The 21,330-nt window shown below is 51.0% G+C and overlaps 1 protein-coding gene across 3 annotated transcripts in view; it reads right to left on the reverse strand.

The window, feature by feature from the left end:
• The window catches only part of MED26 (mediator complex subunit 26), a 53,675-nt gene that overhangs the window by 24,680 nt on the left and 7,665 nt on the right, over window positions 1–21,330 (reverse strand). The gene's annotated exons all lie outside the window — the stretch shown is intronic.

Consider the following 21,330-nt stretch of genomic DNA (forward strand, 5'->3'; position numbering starts at 1 on the left):
CGAACTCCCAAAAGCCCGAGAGATAGATACCAACATCATGGCTCAGGTCTGACCCCAAAGGCCAAACTCTGCAGCACTGTCTCCCCTGAGCCCCTTGCATTCCCGCTGACCTGAGAGCCATGGCAACGTTTCTGTGGGTGACTTTCTGGCACTTGTCCAGAAACAGTGACAATTACATAGTTGAAATTGCATTACAGATGCTATTTTCTCTTTTCATTTAACTCTCACTTCCTCTTATTGCTACATAATCTTCATAATGATCATGTTTAACAGCTAAATATTTCATCAATGCCTCATAATTTCCCTGACCTTCTCCAACTGCTAGACATTCCATCTCCTTCCAGGTTCTCTGATTGCAACCAATGTTGCAATGAACATCTTCAAACATACAACTTCCTTCTCTCATTTTTTTTTTTCCTTAGGAATAAACCCCCAGGTGTTAAAATTTGCTCCAAGGGTCCAAATACTTTAATGGCAACGAGTACCGCCGCAACTGTTTTTGATTCTCGGCTTATACAATGCAGTGACCCCTTTGCTAGAGGCCCACTAGAGGTGGGCCCGAAGCAAAGTGTCCCTGCCGGGCAAAGCTGCACACAGGTTGTCAGGGCTGCTATCCTACTCTTGTCATCTATCCATCGACTCTGCACAAGTATGGCAGTGTGTCTCCAGATAGGGGTGCCAGCAGGGGAAGGAAAGGGGACCCAGGACAGACAATCCTCCAGGTTTGGCACTGAACCCACCTCCTTGCACAGACATACAGAGAGAAGAACTGGGGTCCGCCCACCCACTGCTCGGCTGCTGGGGAGACAGGCACATTATCAGTGAGACCGTCACCCTACCTAGTGGGGCTATGACACACCTGCATGGACACAACGGCAAAGGGCTGGGGATATTCCTGGAATGTGGGCTGGCCAGGAGGCTTGAAATGGAAGTAACTGGAGCAGATCTAGCCACCTGCCATCACTCTCTTGCACCCCTCCAAAAAGGAACGGGGGTAGCAGGATCTGGGGTGGGATCTCTAGAGACTCATCTGGGTGTCTTGGGCAAAGTGAGGCCCTGAATGGGGGATGACAGCTTGTTGTCCCTTCCCGTCTGCCCACCTCTCAGCCGGTGACCGCTATGTGGCACAGCACACTACAACCCCAAACCTGAAAACTAGCCATAAACTGGGCCAACCTAAGGCAATGCAGATTCAAACTCCACAAGAGGACAGCAACCCCACCACGCAGTCTGCATCCTGTAAACCACGCAACAAGAGGATGGCCCGTTCGTGCTCACGTAATGGGGACGTCAGAGGTAACAAATACCCCCGGGCCCATGAGGATGGCAAGCATGAGCCCCTGAGCACTCCATCAGGCATCACCTGGACAATGAAGTGTCTGGCTCTTTCTCCAGGAGCTCTGGGTATTTTTAGGACCTACGTACAGTGGGTGAGCCACAGCCTGGGATGACAACCCCAGCCGCTGTTCCCAACTCTGTGCCCAGCACTACTGGCTTACAAACACAATCTCTATTCAAAGCAACCTCAAAGGCAAGTTTAATTCTCTTTTCACAGATGAAGAGACAGAGACCCTCACCCAAGGCCAGACCAGGTGAGGCAAGATCTGAACCCACACCTGTCCGACTCCAAATCTAAGGGCTCTGGTGCTGCTACCCTACATACTATATCCCGGTGTAACAAATTCTCCAACATTTCCACTTTTAAAAGTCCATTGTGGCAATCTATTTCTTTGCAAGCAGGAAGCTGACTTCCCTTGTTGTTTAATGCCCATACATTTATGATGAGAAACTGGAAGCAACCAGCTAGGACAAGCACGCATAGGCAAGCATTAGAACAAGCTCATTTTCAAAAACTGCCACTGGAAAACGCTGGAGAAAGGACACTGAAACTGCCTTCCCCGAGTCTGTCCTCTCCAGTTCCCACTTGCACACAGAAGTACCCAACCATGTGGGCGACTCGGTGCCTTGCAGCCACTATCCGTCCCATAGTCTTGCAGCATCATTGCATGGCCACTTTCTCAGGCTCTTTTTAAGCTGCCTCCTTGGGGCTCCCAGAGCCCAGGCCCGTCCCAGCCCCAGGCCAGTCCAAACACAAACCATCCCTTTGATCCAGGTCCCATGTGGGTTCTGGGGACACAAAGGTGAGGGGACCCAGCCTGCCTCATAGTCTTCATTACCTCAGCAGCACCTGCTGATAGCACACCCTGCACCATAACCCTGTTTTTTCTCTCCCCCAACACAGCAAGTAGAATTCACAAAATGTGTTACCATTGAGAAGTCACATCAACAATTAACATCCTCTGCATACCCTGTGATGACTGCTAAACTGTGCAAGCTGCACGGTCCCAGTCTCCTGGGATATTCCAGACCTGGGCCCCTACCTTGCCACCCTGCTACCCTGTGACCCCACGGTCCACAGCTCCCAGGTCACCTGCAGCACCAATGATGAAGACAACCTCACTTCCGACACCAGCGCTATCAGGCCTGCCACGCTACACTGATCATCTGTAATAAGCATTAGGACTAACTCTAAGGGAGAAAATGTGCTAAGATGACAGACATATTAGATATAGTAAGTTCAGCAGAAGCTGGAAACTCAGACACTGTTAATGAATAGAAGTAATGACTACAATAAACAAAACAGAAGTAATAAAAAATACAGTACACGGACCGGGAAAACAACTGATACCAAATCCCAGGTCCCACTCAAACCTCCAGAGCCCCACACACATCCCCAGAAAGCTCCTGGAGGGGGTCGGCGCTCCCCTGGACCCTGAAGCAGGAAGAAGCCTTGTAGAGAGACTGCTAGTCAGGCCAGGGCTCCTAGGGCACCTGAAGACGTGTCCTTCACATTTTCCCCACTTTACTCTTGTCCTAAGCAATAGTAACTGGCCTTTGGGCAACGAGTTATATTTTTTCTAGTGCCATTACAATAGATGCACAGCTGTGAAAATAAAACATGTTCACCTCCAAACCCACAAAGCCTTTTTCCACGGTGGGCAACACTGATCCCCCCGCCCAGAGCCTTTGCTTTATTTACTGGCAGCCTCTTCAACTCACCGACGGGCTGGAGTCTCTGCCCCTCCAAAACAGATGCCACACATCTCACAAAAAGACCACAGATATGATGCAAGGTGTGTGCGGGCCCTGCCCGAAGCAGAAGAGTGGGACTGCAGCAGCGACGGGAGGGGAGAGCAGGACCACGTTTCAACGAAACACTAAAGTACTAAACACTACTTTTTCTGCCCCTGAACCCCACAGTAAGGTGAGAGGAGCCAGAAAAAAAACCACTCACACACTGCTACAAACTCCTGACCAAGGGATCTTCTCACTTCTCCCTGCTTCTCTAAGACTTGGGTTGGGGCCTCCTCTCGGGGTGGCAGGCATTCATGTGATCCCCGCTCAGTGCCTGCTATATGCCAAATTCTGTGTGGGGGTGGGGTGGGGACTGTCCTCAAGCCCGCGTTGAGAGTCCCATCCTGGTGATGGAGACAGGCGAGTGTACCAGCAGGGCTCCAGTGAAGGCACTGCAGGGAGGGGAGAATGGGGGTACAGAGCCACAGGCATGCATAGACATGAAGGGGGAGGTACAGGGGGACTGTGAGGCAAAAAGGAAGAGGCAGGCAGAGGCCTGCTGTGCCAGACATTGGTTTGGGAGGAGCTCCAAGCTCAGCCTGTCTCGTCGAATTTGGGGTGCTCTGGGGATGTGCGGTGGAGGGGGCTGAGTTGGGCTGGGGTTCCCAAAGCCCCTCCACATGCTACTGGTACTGCCTCCCCCACCCGCACCAGCCTTGGGCTAGAACTGGGGTTCTGCTGTAGCACCCTGCTGTGGGGCAGGGCCAGCCGCTCTGGGTCTCGTCTGTGCCCTGGGACCCCACGCAGAAGTCTTTCCACCAAAAGGCACTAACCGCCACTTGCCACAGGGGCACGGGCTCTGCCTCTGCCTCCCTCTTGGCGTAACACTGGGTTCCCACCAGGGTGAGTAAAAGAATAGGGAGATAAACCCCGCTTCCCCTTCACTGATCACCGACCAAGGCCCTTTGCTCCTGAAGTTGGATCTGGACTCAGAATCTTTTTTAATCTGGGTAGGTAAACCGCTGAGCACTGGGGTGCAGGGGGAGCCCAGCCCATCCTCTTCAGTAATACGCAGCAATCTCCCCCCTCCCCTGAGTTCCTCTAACTGTATGTCTGCCAACAACACCCAAAGGGAGCCCATGTCTGACGGTCTGACGAAGACTCTAAAACACACAAACACACAAAACCACACATGCACCTCCCTCCCCCCACCCTGACCCAGAGGCCCTGTCATAACGTCGCAGCCCTGCTTTCTAAGCCCCGATCAGCACCTCAGGCTCCTTTCTTCCAAGGCTGTCTTCTCACTGCAACTCTGATACTGCCCCCGCGTCAAGCAGGAGGAGGTCTCTGGGTCCGCCACCCCCCCCCCCCCCCCAGTCTGTCACTCCCAGTGATAAGCCTGCAGGCACTGCTTGTTGTGGGAGCTTTGCCTGGAAGATGCACTATGAAGAACTGGGTTCTTTACAGCCTCAGTAAGGCCAATCAGGCACTACTCTATTAAAAAATTCTTTCTTTCTACACACACACACACACACACACCAGAAAAAAGAAAGAGAATAAATTCTTACACACAGCTCTATAAATTATAGTCCAAGGGGGTCAGCCTCCATCTGCCCCTTTTTACAGGGAGGAAGTTAAGGCACAATGAGGTCACCTACTCTGCCTGAGGTCACACAGCTGGGTTTGGGGCCCAGGCAGCCTGGCAACCAAAACCTGGCTCTTCACCACATGCTCCACTGCCTCTCACAGAAATACACAGATAAAGCACAGCCGTGGCCTTGAAGGCGCTCCCGGTGTGGCTGGGCAGGCAGGCAGGCGGACGGGGCTGTGGGACGTGCAGGGTCTTCTGAGGCCTTCAAGGGGCAGGATGGAGGGTGTTTCTGAGGAGACCTTCAGGGTACACAGGAGTCCGTAGACCAGCCCAGAAAGGTGAGAACTCGGCAGGCTGAGAGCAAAGGGTCAGCAGCACACAGGAGCACAGGTACAGAGAACACTGGGCGGGGGGGCGGGGGAGGGGCAGGTCACACAGTGGACCCCAGGCCATGCTCAGAGCAAGGAGTTACATGGTCAGATCAGACTACAGATTTTTGGACACAGCTGCCTGGTGGAGAACTCACAGCTGAGGCAGAGAGAAAATCTGCGGGCCTGGCCAGCCCCACAGAGTGAGATGGTGACAAGCAGGACGGCGTGGATATGAGACAAAGGGGGACACGGAGGCAGGGAGGACCCAGGGGCTCAGGCCCTGGCTGAGGAGAGGGACGTGGGCAGGAGGGGATGGCCTGCAGCTGGATGCCAGGGAGCCACCACGTGTGTCTCCTAGCTCGCTCGCTTCCCGAGGTCCTGAGCGTGAACTTCCCACGGACCACCATGATTCACCCATCCTGAGATGCACCAACGTGTCACCAACCACTAAGAGACAAATGGTGCCAAATGGAAGACGAGGCCTGGCCCCAGAGACATTAAAATGTGACTGACAGGGACACCTCACTCCTCAGTCCTCGTACCCTGAGTGTTCAGAGGTGGGCAGAAGCACACGGTCTCCCTCACACCCAGCACGCCATCGGGGACCAGATGCTGTCCCCAGCCATGCCCTCCCCTCAAGCATGTCTGAACAGATCCCAAGCCTGGCATCCCCAGCTTCCCTGCCCCCACCGGGGCTGTGGCAGCAGCTGGCACACCTGAACGCCACATCTCCCAGCTCTAGCTCCCCCACCCCCAGCTCCGCAGGCAACCTTTCCACACTCCATTCAGAAACCACTTGGGACCCCAGTGGGAGAAGCCTCAGCCCTTCCCTCCACCGGCATGCCTCTGCTCTTCTGCACAGAGCCACTGCACCCTGTCACCCAGGTGATGCTCACACATCACTGTGGCTGACAAGCACTGCATATGCAATTGGATGAGGCAGCCAAAGGAGTGAAGGGGTGGGGCATGGAACCAGAACCTTCCACTCTAAGGTCATTAGCAAGTCACCTGTCTGGACCCTTGCTGTGTCTCTAAGGATGGCAATGCCTCTCCCGTGGGATTGGGTGAGAATCTGCCCCGCACACGGTCAAGTGCTAGCCAGCCAGGGGTCCCGATCTGTGCAATGGGAAACGCTGCAATCATCGCCTCCACGGGCTACCGCTAAAGCAGATGTGCTCAAGTGCTCAAGAGCTTTTCTGATCGCCAAAGTGACATTGGACGGGAGCCGCAAGACAGCCAGGTAACGGAGCCCAGCGGTCTTCCCGTGGATAAACAGCAGGACTCTAACACTGGCTGCTTCTGTGTGTTAGGGACAGACATGCCCCCCTGACTCAGCCCCGCAGGCCTCCTGGAGCCAATGCCAGCTCCATCCGCACTTGCCCTCTCACACCTAACCTCTGCTTGAGAGAAAGTGGGGGGAGGAATGGGAAGGTCTCTGGCCCAGTGAGGCTCCAAACGGTGCTCACAGGGACCTGTGGTTGCACAGGAAGCTGTCTCTCCCTGTTCCCCATCCTTCCAGCACAGATCTGAGCAGGGCTATGCAGGAGGCTGCCTGCCCTGCCCTGCCCTGCCCATAGGGGGTACCCATAGAAGTTGCCTCTCCATATCTGCCACTGTGAAAATCAGCACTCCACACTTTTTTTTTTTTTTAATGTTTATTTATTTTTGAGAGAGACAGAGCGTGAGTGGGGAGGGGCAGAGAGAAAGGAAGACACAGAATCCGAAGCAGGCTCCAGGCTCTGATCTGTCAGCACAGAGCCCGACGCGGGGCTCGAACTCACAGACCACGAGATCATGACCTGAGCCAAAGGTGGACACTTAACAGACTGAGCCACCCAGGTGCCCCAAGCAGCACTCCACACTTTTACTGGCTGACAGACCTAGTGGAGACATGCACACAAATATTCAAAAAGCACTGTTTTATTAATAAAAACTCTGGGAGTCAGCTCCATGACAATGAAAGAGATACTATCACAGAATATTATGCCGCAGTTAAAGGAATAAATTCTACTCATATGTAACAAAGACAGAGCCAGGACATGCTGAGGGAAATGAGCTGGCTTCAAAATGACAGACTTGTGTGCCAGAATTTATTTAAAAGTCATGCACAGTGTTCTAGGATGTGTCTTTACACACAAAGAAGACGTACTCCAGACTCGAGAGTGGTTCCCTCCAGAGTGACAGAGGAAAACTGCATCAGTGACAGAGGCCAAAGGGGCCTTCGCTGTAGCTCAAACACTTACATCTTAAAAGAAGAATGTATTTATTGTTTGTCGTACGGACAGATCAGTGAAAAGGAGAGGGAGAGAACAGGGCAAAGGAGGGCCCAGGAGTGCAGGCCACACCTGGATGTGCAGGCTGGAGAGGGCGCCAAGGTTTGGGGGGGGGGGGGGGGCGGGCGGAGGGGGGGCATCGTAAGTTGCCAGAGGCTGTTCTGCAGAGGGGACATTCTGGATCTACAGGGACTGCAAACAGGGACGTCAGCTTTCAAACAGAGACAGTGGGGTGTGGAAGGTGACCTGAGACCTGGTTTGCCAGAATGCACATTTAACACCTGTTGTCTTGTGTAACTTTTAATAGTGCCTCGTTCACTCTCAAAGTGTCCTGGTCTGGAGGTTGAGAAGTATAGTCGCCTTGGCCATGGGTACAGGGAAGGAATCACAGCCAGGCCTCCTGAACACCTCCAGAGGAGGCGGCACGGGAAACCCCACTGGCCTCTGCCAGCTCCCCTGTGCAGTCCAGTGAGAGCAGCAGCAGAAGGGACTGGCACAGGGCACCCCGACCAGGAGGTGGCACCTCCAAGCTGCCGAGGCACTCCAGGAGTGGGGTCTCCGTGCTGGTGCCGGTGGGCACTACCGGAAAAGTGAGAGGCTCAGAGGAGAGGTGGGCAGGGAGACACGGTTAGACAGGGGAAGGGGTCAGGTGGAAGATTCCCAGGGAGAAGAGAACCAGCCCAGATTCCGCAGCGCTGGGAGGGAAGGAGCTAAGGGGCTCATCCTGCAAACGCAAGGCCCTAGGAAGGAAACAGCGGAAGGCTTCACGGAGCTCTTAGTAACAAAGCACCTTGTCACATTGGTCTTCTCCGCCAACTCTTAGCAAATCTGTCACTCAGTGGGGCCAGATCTCCTCCTTCCTCACTCACCTCACTCACACACATACTTCTTCACTTCTGCCTCCCCGCAAGGAGATGGGCATCAGATCACTGGTCTGCCAGGCAGCTTGACAGAGTGAACCGGTGGCAGCACCTGACCCTTAGCAGATCACCAGCCTTTACAGGCCTGGGCGTGTGCACGTCTGGAGACTGCAGTGGACTGGCTTCTCAGGGGATGCTATTTCCCTCCTCCCTACAAGATCTGGGATGTGATGGCTTTGGGGCTGGGTCCCCAAAAGCACAAACACCTTCATCTAATTAGGAATGACACTAGTTTGCATGCTGGGCCAGTCCCATCTCACTGACCCGGCAGTGTGACTCTCCATAAAGCAGGGATACTGGGCCCTGTGGCCAGGAGGGGACAGGCCATTGAGCCTCTGGACTCTCCGAAGCTGTCTGGCCCTGTAAACAAGGCCCACACAATTGACGCAAATTGCAATGGGTCTGGGTTTCATTCTTTCCTTTTTTTGAGGGAGTGGAAACAAACATGGCATTAGCTATGCTGAAACCCAGAGCAACTTGTATGGCCCAGGGGTGAGGTTAGCACCTCACCTTGCTCTGGGAGGAGGAAGTAGCCAGAAGATGGAGCTGCTCATTTCCCACACACGCTGAAAAGGAACGCGTGTCTCTAACATCAGGAAACCTTGGACGTGGGAGCCCAAACCCATCTGGACCGCACACTGCCAACTGCTGCTGACAGCAGAGAACAGACACGAGCTCTCATTCAGCAGCTATCTATTTACGGGGAAAATAAAAATGCATTGCGCACGTGCTGAGGAGGAAGTTAGGGAGCGGACAGAGCTGTGGGGCTTCCATAGACAGGCGAACACGACAATGTGAGTGTACCGAAAGCTATGAAGAAAACAAACATGCAGCGTGTTACAGGAAGGCTTCCTCTGACTGCTGGGCCAGGAGAGGTAGGTGGGCACCACAGCCCCAGAGAACCAGGACAGCAAAGGATATGGAGCAGAGTTCTGGCCTTTCCCTACCTTCACTGCAGCTGGCTCACTACATGCCCCTGAGGGGCTCTGGGCACAGCCTCTGAACCGAGAGAACCGTCCAGGCGGCCAGCTACAAAGGCCGTGATGCCACCTTGGACAAAGAGCCTGTGGCTTGCAGCCCAGATCTCCATTTGCACACATACCAATACTTCTGCTCTTCTTGGGCTGCTGTGCCCTGCAGCCAGGGTCCTAACTGGCTAGCAGGAGGGACTCTACCCAGGACTATGCTGGAGGCAGCTCACACCAACCCATGAGAGCCTGTGGCGAACTTTCAGGAGTCTTGGGAACCAGATGTTAAAACACAGCCACTGTTAAAAAATGCAATGATAGAGACTCACAAGTTATACTGAAAACAGAGGTGATGAGGGGCACCTGGGTGGCTCAGTCGGTTGACTGTTCGACTTCGGCTCAGGTCACGATCTCACCGTCTGTGGGTTCAAGCCCCATGTCAGGCTCTGTGCTGACAGCTCGGAGCCTGGAGCCTGCTTTGGATTCTGTGTCTCCCTCTCTCTCTGCCCCTCTACCACTCACCCTCTCTCTCAAAAATAAACATTAAAATTTTTTTTAAAGAAATCAAATTTCTTTAAAAAAAAAAAAAAAAAAAAGAGGGGCGCCTGGGTGGCGCAGTCGGTTAAGCGTCCGACTTCAGCCAGGTCACGATCTCGCGGTCCGGGAGTTCGAGCCCCGCGTCGGGCTCTGGGCTGATGGCTCAGAGCCTGGAGCCTGTTTCCGATTCTGTGTCTCCCTCTCTCTCTGCCCCTCCCCCGTTCATGCTCTGTCTCTGTCTGTCCCAAAAATAAATAAACGTTGAAGAAAAAAAAAAAAAAAAAAGAAAGAAAACAGAGGTGATGAAATGCAACTCATCATTTCCCATTTACTTTCCCACATTGCTATTATTTAGTTTTTGAGTTTATTCATGACTATTGTATCTTCATGGTGAAAATGGGTGTGCTACTGAGGCATTTCTTCCCAGCTCCACGTTTGGTGACATCATGCTAGTGGCCTGAAATCAACCCACAGTGGAAGTATTTATACCATGGAAATTGGCAAATACTACAAATCAGGGCTTAACTGTCATGTTGGTGGCCTCTAGACCAGGAGTCTACAAACTCATAACTCCTATGAGACTGCATATCCAGTCCAATGCCTGTTTTTGTAAATAAGGTACTTTTTTCCATATCACCTATAAATTCAGATAACAAAATTAGCCATGTAAATAAAGTTTTATTAGAACACAGTTATACTCATTCATTTTCATATTGTCTGTGGCTGCGTCTGTGCTATAAATAAAGGCAGAGTTGTGATAGACTACATGGCTCACAATATTTACCATCTGGCCCTTCACAGAAATAGTTTGCCAACACCTGGGGTTTAGACTTAAGAAAGTGATGGAGAAAATGTTAATAATGCAGATTAAATTTAAGTCTGTCATACCTGTAGCCATTACATTAGGAATAGCACAAAATAAATGAGGAAATATCCTTCCAGTATTTGAAAACTATTATCTGATTCAGCATTAATATAAACAAAATTATCAATCGACATTCATGTCAGAACTACACTCATAAGCTGACTACAGATACAAAAGTACAGCAAAAATCAAGGAAAGCAATCTGTGAAACAACTGGTACACAGAACTGACAATAAAAAGGGCTGTGTATTTTATTACTTGCAAACTATATACTATCTGTCCTGTATTATCAGTAAAATGTATAAACTTACGTGTGTATGTATATGCTATTTTTTTCCCAGAAAAGCTTGTTGCCAAACATTTACTGGCACACCACACAGTAAATTAGAGTATGTTACTTCAAAGAACTTGAAATAAAGTTTGAATGAAACTAAAATCCATTTGCATAATTACTGTATTTCAACACTACAAACGGAAAAGAGGGAAGAACCTGGATTCATGAGATGTAGCAGCTCTTGTCAATTACTAAATGTTTACTAAAACACGACTGTAAGTTTCATCACCTCCACATGCAAACAGAATTTCTCTACAGTGATTATCAAAGGCAAGCAAAAAAATCCAACCTAATAAAAGTGAGGTTCATGGACATGGCACTCCCTTTTACAAAGATTAATACTACTACTTAGAAAGTCAATACAAGTTCATTATTTAACACATTCCCTAATGCTTTATTTTATACTCCATTTTTCTTATCATTACACTGAAGAAATGTCATGCTCATGTTTTTCCCTTCAGTCCCACTTGCAGTTCCCCAGGGCCCTGTCTGGACACCAGCATCTCCTATGTGTGCCATGACATGAAAGCATCTGGAGGCAGTGTGACACAGCGGGGAGGGGATGGGACTCTCACAATGAGCAGCCAGGAGAGGCCTGAAGGAATCTGATGGTCACAGATCTGGGGAGAGGACCTCGGCAGTCATGAATGAGGGAGAGGAAAGTATACATTGAGGAAAAAAGGGTCTGAGTCACAGAGCATCTGTAGATCATGAAAATAAGGAGTGGGATGTCTACTCTAAGAACACAGGATCTTAACTGGCAGAGTAGTGTGATCTGATATTGGTTTGGAAGCCGCAAGAAGGAAGTTCCCCAACAGGCAGATGGCCAAGCATACGCCAAAGACAGAGAATAGACATTTTGGCTGCAGAACCACTAGGACTTACAGATGGACCAGACATAGTAAGGTGGCAAAAAGCAGGAAGCACAATCACACCAGGAGTTTAACAGAGCCACAGGCATGACTCCACTGACTGTGATGAATAAAGTCCACGACTCCAAGCACGTCCTCTTTGTCCTGGTGGGCTGGACCCCAGTCCTCTGAGAGCATCAAGAACAGGACTGGCGGCCCTGACCAGAGTAAGCATTGCACGCCCCTGCTATGAACCTCCTGGGTATGTAAGAGAAGTCAGTCCCTCCTCTCCACTGGCTGCAGTACACACAGGCCCTGCATCCACTCCACATCTGACTGCTCTCAGTAGTTCTTGAGTGCTCTTCAGGCTAAAGCAGTCTACTTTTATTTTCATTTTTTTTTACTGCTTAATTAAAAAGACAACGCTGGCTCAGTTGGTTAAGCACATCCGACTTTGGCTCACGTCACGATCTCAGGTTCGTGGGATGGAGCCTTGAGTTGGGATTCTCTCTGCCTCTCTCTCCCCCTCCCTGCTTGCTCTTTTTCTCTCTCAAAATAAATAAACATTAAAAAAAATAAAGACAACAGAGCATAGGAAAAACAAAAACAAAATACTCCTACTGCCTCAACACAAGCGGTTCTCATTTTATCCAAAGCTCTAGTTTTTGTGCCTTTTCTGCTTGGGCTTGGCTAACAAAAATGCTCCTTTTCTTCATCATAGCAAGACTTGTCCATTTTTCTACAGAGGCTTCAGGACTCTTCTTCACAGCCCTATGCCACTCGACTCTGCAGTGTACTGTGTTTCCTAAGCTTCTCCCATGCCGTTTAATTAATGACATCAACAATCACAATCATGTGAATATATCTATTAACAGTGTTATTAAAATTCATCGTGTATCTATCTGTTGGTAAGTTCCTAAGAGTAAAATGACTAGATCAAAGGACACCAGTGGCTATGCCTCTCCCTATGTAAATACTTCCCAAAAGGGTGAAGTATGAAGTAGCTCCTGGACCCTGCCAGCAGGGTGGTGTGGGATGAGGCGAGTAGGGTGGGAGACAGACTAGGAGATACAAAATGGCAACAGGGTAGCTTTAACGCTAAACCTTGATTTCCTGACAATGCCATTCTTCCCACACATTTGAGTACCAGGTATAATTTCTGATTATTAATCACATCAACATCTCTCTCTCTGCTAATGTCTCTGAGCTCTTGGGACTACTGATTCTGCATACCCTATCTTCATACAGAAAGGACATTCCTTCCTAAAGGCGAGTTCACACACAAATTCATAGTTTGATCACCCTCAGCTGCAAATGCCGTACAAAGAAAGGGATTCAGAAAAGTTCAGACAGATTTTAATCCTGACTGGGAGTGCCAACCCAAGCACCTCTTCCAAAGAAGTGCGCCTTCCGTTCCACCAGTCTAAGATTTTGTTCTACAACCTATTTCTTCCTTTTTCCCACCCCCAGGGAGCTTTTAGAAATGTGTAAAATTATGCAACGTTGTCTGGTAACTGCTCACACTAAAGGGAAGACTATCGTTGAGGAAGAAGAGCATCAGTGAAAACCAAAGTTAAGTATCTACAAAATCATCCAGGGGAATAACTGCCCCTACTCCCAGGAAAGTGGGAAGGGGCTTATACGTACAGGTTCAGTGCCTTCTATGTACTCTTCAGTATGGTAGGGCTTATCTTGTTCTCACTTTTTAGACAACAGCTAATTTGAGATTGACAGCAAATATCTGATGTGACTTGTCCAATGAAAAACATCTCAGAGAGAGCCATAGAGATTTGAATCTGGATCTGTGAGAAGTGAGATGATTCATTTTCAGAAATACCAAATAAAAGCTGTGCTGTTTAGTTAACAGCAGGTTTACAACCTTTCGGAAATATGTAACCACCCCCCTCCCCACGCCCCCCTGACAACTGAGTCCCAAACCCTTAAACACTTCACTTCCTGGTTCTTCTTTCCCTCCCCATTTTGTGGGCTTATTTTTTGTGGACTTTGCAATGAGCATGCACCAAAGAACTGAAGTCTCTGTGTTACCTCAAGGAACACACATGTGCTCAATCAGACTTTTTTCCCTTACATGGACACAGGCAACTACCTGTAAGGCTGTAACCTCTGTAGTATTCAGCCAATGAGGAACCAGGGGAGGGACTTGCACACTAGGAGATAAATTGCCTGCTGTAACTGCCCCAACTGTGCCCCTGTCCATCAGACACCTGTTCTTGCAAGAATGTTGATTAAACCCTAGCTTCCCTGTGCTCTGAGTCCGTGTCCCTCCTTTGATTGGGGTAGTGGGCTTATTTCTCACAGGGTCTAACTTCAAACCCTTGCATATTAAATACTTTTTAAAAAAAGTGTTTTATTTATTTTTGAGAAAGAGAGAATGTGAGCAGAGGAGGGGCAGAGAGAGAGGGATACAGTGGATCCAAAGCAGGCTTTGTGCTGACAGCAGACAGCCCAATGCAGGGCTCAAACTCAGGAACCATGAGATCCTGACCTGAGCCCAAGTCAGATGCTTAACCGACTGAGCCACCCAGGCACTCCTAAAATACTTCTCTTTCTGTTCTTCATTCCGTCTGTCCATCTGCCCATCTCTCTTTACTTAGGTGGGAGGCTCCAAGGATATCTATTTAGTTAACAACATTAATCAACCCAGACTTAAGAAATGAGAAGGCTTTCTTCTCCCTAAGAGGAGACCTCACGAATGGAGCGAGCAGATATAGCTCGGAGGCTCTAGAGACATTAGAGACACCAAAGCTGTGTGCCTGGGTGGGGGCTGAGAGAAGAGGATGGCCAGGAAGGGACAGGAGCCCCATTCTGCGCCCCTATGCCAGCTCAGGTGCAAACTCCTCCCCCATCTCTCATGTGGAAAAAGGCAGCAACAGCCCCCAGTCCTGACCCAAAGCACAAGTAATCCGAGAGGCCCTAGAAGTGCTCTGTCCTCAGGTGGGCATGAAAATTAAATGGAAATTTAAAAGTCAGTTCCTTGGTCTTACCAGCCACATGTTAGGTACTCACATTCCCCATGTGGCTCACAGCTACCTTACTGGATAGCACAGACGGAGACCATCTCCATCAGGACACAGTGCTCTGGAAGGAAGCAAAGACCTCCACAGGGATTCTCCTCTCCTCTCCTCTCCTCTCCTCTCCTCTCCTCTCCTCTCCTCTCTGCAGCGCCCGCCATACTGTCTCATGACGAAAGCAAACGCTCTTGAGGTCAGCTATGCAGTGACCAGGTGACTAGCTATTTAACCTTGCTCATCTATGAAATGGGATAATACCTAGCAGAGAGCGAGGACACTTAACAGCTGATGCTTTGGTCCTCCAGTTTCTATTAAGGTCCAAAGATTAAGAAATAACCTTTACGAAGATTACACCAAAAGACCTTGAGCAGCTGATGTGTTTAGCAAGGCTGCTCACCAGATTGAATGGGATCCAGCCCCTCCCTGGCTGAACTCCACAGGCAGGTCTATTATCACTGATAGGATTATTCTCCCCTTTCTGCAGGGCCTCCAGCATGGACAACCTCCCTCCCACTTTTGCTCACCTATAACAAACAGTACCCAGTCCTTCATGGTCATCTGGGTGACTACACAGAAGCTGGGCACTGTCCCTGCCACGGATGTGCTGAGCCTCTCGGGACACCACCAAGAGATGGTTCCCATAGCCCCAAGCCACAAATAAAGAAACTGAGCCTCAGAAACATTAAATGGTTTGCCCCAAGGCCACATAGGCAGAGGCCAGAGAAGGAGCTGAAGTGGCAGCCCTCACAGCTGGTGTTCAGGGTTCAGAGCCCCCTGCTGGGGGGAGTCATCTTGGCCTGGGCCTTGCCCAAGAGAGAGAGGAGGTATATGCTCTCCAAGCACACCCTCCCCCTTCCCTGGGTCCTGTCACCAACTTACAGAATCCCGAGACTCCCTAGAACTACAGGACACACAGGGGACAGGCTTGGTGCCAGAGTGCTAACTATGCCACTACAGTTCCAAGAGAACAAACATACCACGGGAGGACCCCGAAAGGCTGAGGTCTGGAGAGGGCCAAGTACTCCTATCAGGAAGAGGAGAATCCTCCAGGGAACCAGCCACCCCAACCCCCACCCCAATACTCATGAGCTGAGCGCTGCCCTGCCCAGGCCCCACCAAACCTGAACTCTTACTCTAAACCCAACTAGATCCTCCCAAGTTAGGTACTGCTTGTGCTCATCTGTCACTTGAAATTAGAGACGGACCCACATTGGTTCATAAACTGGTCACTGACTCTAACAAAATGAACAGGCTCACTATGCACCAGCAAAAGAACCAAGGCGGTGGGGGGGAGGGGGGGGGATGCGACACAGGCATGCTAGATACGTTAAAGATGCTCTGAGAAAGATCAGACCAGGACGCCAGGAACAGTCAGAAGACAGTGCTCCTGGAAGATCTGGCCCTGGCCTTGCTGGGGGAGGCACCCTGGGCCCAGAGCCCAGAGAGGCAGATAGGAAGGGAAGGAGGGAGGAAGAAAAGGGGGAAGGAGGAAGAAAAGAGGGAGGGAGGGGAAAAAAGAGGGCAGGACATCCAGGTGTGGGTACACAAGCAAGTCAGGAGCTGACTGACGAGCAGCTGAGCGTGGCTAGAGCAGCAGTGGGGGAGAGAAAACGCCTGAGCCAGACACTGGGGCACAACATTCTCGGCTGATTCCGTCTAGACTCTCTTGATCGCAAGTAACAGAAAAGGCAGCTCAAACAGGCCTCATCCAGAAAAGAAGTCAGTGGCTCACTTAACTGAAAAGTTCAGGGCAGGACTCGCCTTGGGCCAGCTGGGCCATGGTGACCTAATCTTCCCTCAACTCTCTGGACAGGTCTCACTCCTGGGCAGGCTGTTCCCAAGCAGGAGATTACAGCAACAACCAGCTCATACCTTCCCCACTCATGTCTACCCCAACTACCCCAGCAAAGTGCTAAAACTTTCATAGGATCTGACTGGGTCATGGGCCCATTCTCAAACCAGTCACTGGCCAGGAAGACACAGCCCCATGATTGGCTAGTTCTCAGTAACTAATCATCCAATAGGCATGGACCAGAGGGGAAGGACAGGAACTGGCAGCTGGATGGGCTGCCCACCACCAAGCCTGTGAACTGTTAGCTACCCTGTATATCAGCACCTGGGGCGCATCTGCACTGGGGCCACATCCCATTCTCAACAGCCTTCCTAAGCAGCGTGTGTACATCCTCCTGACAAAACTCAGGCTGAAAACCTGACCTCATCCAAGGCTGCAAGGTGAACAGCAGAATCAAGATTCCAGGTTAGTTCAGTCTAATGACAAAACTCAAGTTTTTCTACCCAAAGACCGTTTTCTCCACTATATGCTACCTAAAGGACTCAGACTTTATATCCAGTCAGCCACGAAGCCCCAACAGAGAGGATGAAACGTCTGTGTTTGGGGACATTCACTCTTTGGCTGGTGTGGAGGAGAGAGCAGGAGGCAGATCAGCTGCTAAGCAGCTGCACTAGACCTCCCTGGAGATCCCATTTTTCAGGAAGGGGGCTGCCATGGGAGGCGGACCCCAGGACAACTCTGAAGTAGCCCAAGGAGTGGTGGCACCACCAACCACCATAGCGTGGCACAGAAAGGCAGGAGGAAAGAAGGTGCCTCCACTTTGGAATGGGCCTCCTGCACATCCAGGACAGCAGTCTGCTGGAGAGAGAGAGTTCAGGTGCTGTTGGAAGCCATGGCTCTAAGAACACCTGGGGAACGCCTTCAAGGCAGACAGGGTCTTGGGCAGTGCAGGGCAAAGCCAAAACACTTGGGGGTAAGGAAGCACCATGGGCAGGGGTTTGGAGAGAATGGAATGGCCAACACAGCAAGGTGCAAGGGGGACAGGGGACGACGGGCACCGATCAGTGTTAGGCCTCAGGCCTCACTCACTCCTGCAGAGGTACGTTCAGCACCAACCCTACAGCAGAGAACTGAAGACAGCACAATGACCCAGGAAGACAGTCTGGAGTGACAAACACAAGCACAGCAGATGATGCCACTTCTATTTCCCCATTTGGGGAAGCCCACCACCCACCAGATAGAAAACCATGTTCACCGTCATCCTAACACAGGAGTTTCATCCTCAGGGCGACGAGCAGGTGCCCAGTCTCCTCTAGGAGGAGCTGACAAGCAGAATCACAGAAACCCTAAGACAGCCCTGGCCCCGCCCCTGCCCCCGCCCATTTCCGACCAGCCACCTGGGATAACTATAGCAGTCTGGGGGCACCTATTGTTTCCGTCTGAACTGCAGACCCTGTCTCTACATGCTCCTCTTTGACCTCCTGTGGGCATGGCCATTTCTTCCAAGGCCCCCTCACCCCCAAGCCAAGCCAGAGCTGATTCTCCAAGAGTTTTCACACTGGAAGCAAGTGTGTGAATCCCTTCTTCAATGGCCTAGTCTTCAAAAAGTCAAACTCTGAGGCTGCTGCATTTCCCACCACATTGGAGAAATCTGTCCACAAGGCAGACAGAAAGAGAGACACACACACACACTAACAGCACTCTGACTCAGTGATGGGGTGAGAGAAGTTACAAGCAAAAGCAGGGCAAGCTCACATAACACTTGGGAGGGCGATGTTTCTTGCCCTTTGGTGAGAAGTTAGGCTCCTGCATTCAGTGCCAGCACTGGCTTGTCAACCAATCTTCAAGCTGAGAATTTTAAATGCTTGAGAAGCTCCGTCAAAATAGAAGTGAAAGTGAAATAACCATTCACAAACCTTTCCCCCCATGATCATGCCTGAACTAAAACATGTGGCCCACTTCTGTCACTGCCAGGCTGCCAGCATCCAGCAAAGGGGGAGCAGACATCACCAACTTCAGGTGCTTGCTGAGAGCCACCCCTCCCCCCCACCCCAACAAACAGAGGGAAAAATGGAGAAGGCTGTGAAAGATCACCTGACCCTACCCTTCCCAGTTAACCTAAGGGGAAGAAGCCAGGCCCGGAAATGCAGGTACCAGTTTCCGGTTACCCAGGTTAACCAAAGGGAGGGGACAAGCAAGAGGAAAGGGGCAGAACGATCAGATGTGAAGAGACCATCCAGTGTCCATCCATGCCTCTGAGCCAAGAGGACAGAAGTCCAGAGAACTCGGCTCTTGCTGCCTGGGTCCGGGTGCTGCCTCACAACTACAGGAGGCCTGTGTGAGCCCGGGGCCTCCTGGACTGCACCACTTCCCCTGCCTGCACCAGGTGCAGCACCAGGAGAGATGATGGGCTTGGGAGAATGAGCAGCACTGTGGCAGGCTCTCTTAGATTCCCCAAGTGCTCCTCAGCCCAGAACGGGGTAGAAGCTACAAGCCGGCACCCACTTTAACACAAGGTAAGAGCAAAGTACCCAAGTGTGACTGCGGGGAAATCAGAATCTGTGGGTGGGTACTCAGAACGCCATGCTGTGACCTCCTATCATCCAAACCACTCCATTGCTTACTCCAGGCCTTACATTTCAGTTACACCCATTTTGTTTCTGGACCCAAGTCTCCCAGGCCAGCATGCCCAACTATTTGATGGCATTATCACATCAGAGTGGTGACTAAACCCACACGCGCTCAGGGGACATTGTCAGCTTGTTCTCCATACCACTACCCCCTCCCACAAACAGGACTCTGATGTTTCCTGGGAGCATCCCCTCTATTCTGGGCTGGTCTGGGTGGAACCAACACCAGGGGTGAACCAATCAACACAGCCTACTAATTGCATCAAAGCCCATAGATGGCATCAGAAAATGTGTGCTGGGACTTCTGGGAGAGCATCACCTCGTCTTTCTTCCCCTGGCTGATGGTCAAAGAGGGTGAATCCCAAAGCTGCAGGGGTTGGAAGGACAAGGAGGACACCCCACTGCGCAGAGGGAACACTACAAAAGAGATGGAACAAAACCAGGGCCTCACCTGAGAACAGACTCACCTCAGAGCACCTTTGAGTGGCACAAGCCAATCAGCCCTTTCACATTTGAGCTCCCTCTGGGGGAGGCTGGCCAACAGAATACTTGAAGCAAATGTGAAACCATCAGCAAAAAGGGTAAACCGTTCCTATTTTATATCCTACACACATCACTGGCACTTGACCCCCACAGACAGCACTAGAAAGTCAGCTTGCCAACTGCCTGCCTGGCACAGTTGCAAGATGCATGGGGCAAATAAAGTTGGGAAGGGTCTACCTGACGTGGCTTCCAGAAGGGCTGGCCTTAAGAAGAAGAGGGCAGTTAGCTACCTTGGGGATCACCTGGGGAAAGAGGATGTGGCCACCACCTCATATGCCAACCTGAGCCGGACCAGGGACCTGATGGCAAGAGAGGTCAAGAGAGCTAATGAACCCAGCCCCCCTGTGGGCAGGCAAAGCTGCGGCCAGCTTGGTAGATCAGGTGGTTACCCAGAGCCAGGTGGGTGACCAGAGGTGCAGGTAGGGGATGGGGCCAAAGGTACAAGTGCGGGCAGGGCAGGGGGGCTACCGGTGCCTGGAGGAGGACTGCCAGGCCACCTACCGGGCTCTTGTTGTGAGCTGGGCTCACATACACCTAAGTCTTCCATGAGAAGATCACAGAACCCCCCACCACGGAGTCAAGGCTGGCCACAGCCAACCACTTACAAAATCACTCTGTGCCCACAGTGGATGGGTGACCGGGACCGCCACAGCAGCCACAAGGCTGACTCACTGCAGGGTATGGCCTGGAGGAACCATCACCCATTTTTTGGCCCTGATGAAACCCAGGGAAGCGGAGCGTCCAGAGAGAGAGTGTCTCGTTTGTCACGTGACCAAAAGGGCCCCAAGGCAGCATTTGAACAGTATCTCCAGGGTCCACACAGACAGACAGGGATCTAAGATCAAGAGTCATCTTTTTTCCCTGTCACAGGGGTAAAAAATAACAGCCAAGAAATAGAAGGGAAAAAAATGCCTCACGCCTTTTCCTCAGCCAGTTCAAGAGACAGCACAAAGCATTTCAGGTACAACTTCCCTCCCAGCCTGGCATAAAAACATCCCGTAGACAAACCCAGCATAAAGACCCAGACTCTGGCAGGAGAGTAGAATGCTGACCTTGTACCCACTACTGCGCTCTCTCAGGTGACCAGGGAGGTGGTGGCAGGTGGGTGAGGACTGGGCAGGAGGGAAGGATTCCCGATCCCAGCGTGATCCTTTCTAGCTGTGTGTCTGCTGGGTAAGTGCTGACAGTTAACTCCTGATATTGGACCTTTTCACAGGAAGATCAACAAGCTTCTGAGCACAGGCTTGCTATGGAAGCCCTAGAAACATGGGGATTAACTCCTGCTCCACTACCAAGGAGCTCGCGATCCCAAGGAAAATGCAATCAACAAGACCGGTTATCAGCAGGAATGTAGGGTTTTTAAGTTATGTACAGTGCCTGAGGGAGACGGTCTTGGATTAAAGCAGGAAAGGTTTCTGGGAGAGAATAGTAGCGATGACAGAAGGTCACAAATGTGAGGTACAGAGAGTCCCAACCTAGGTGTCACACACAAAGAAGGTTAGCTTACAGATTTAAGTAGACGCCGTTTTGATAAGATACAACTTCATT

Source organism: Leopardus geoffroyi, chromosome A2 (genome assembly GCF_018350155.1).
Source record: "Leopardus geoffroyi isolate Oge1 chromosome A2, O.geoffroyi_Oge1_pat1.0, whole genome shotgun sequence".
NCBI classification, from domain to species: Eukaryota; Metazoa; Chordata; class Mammalia; order Carnivora; family Felidae; genus Leopardus; species Leopardus geoffroyi.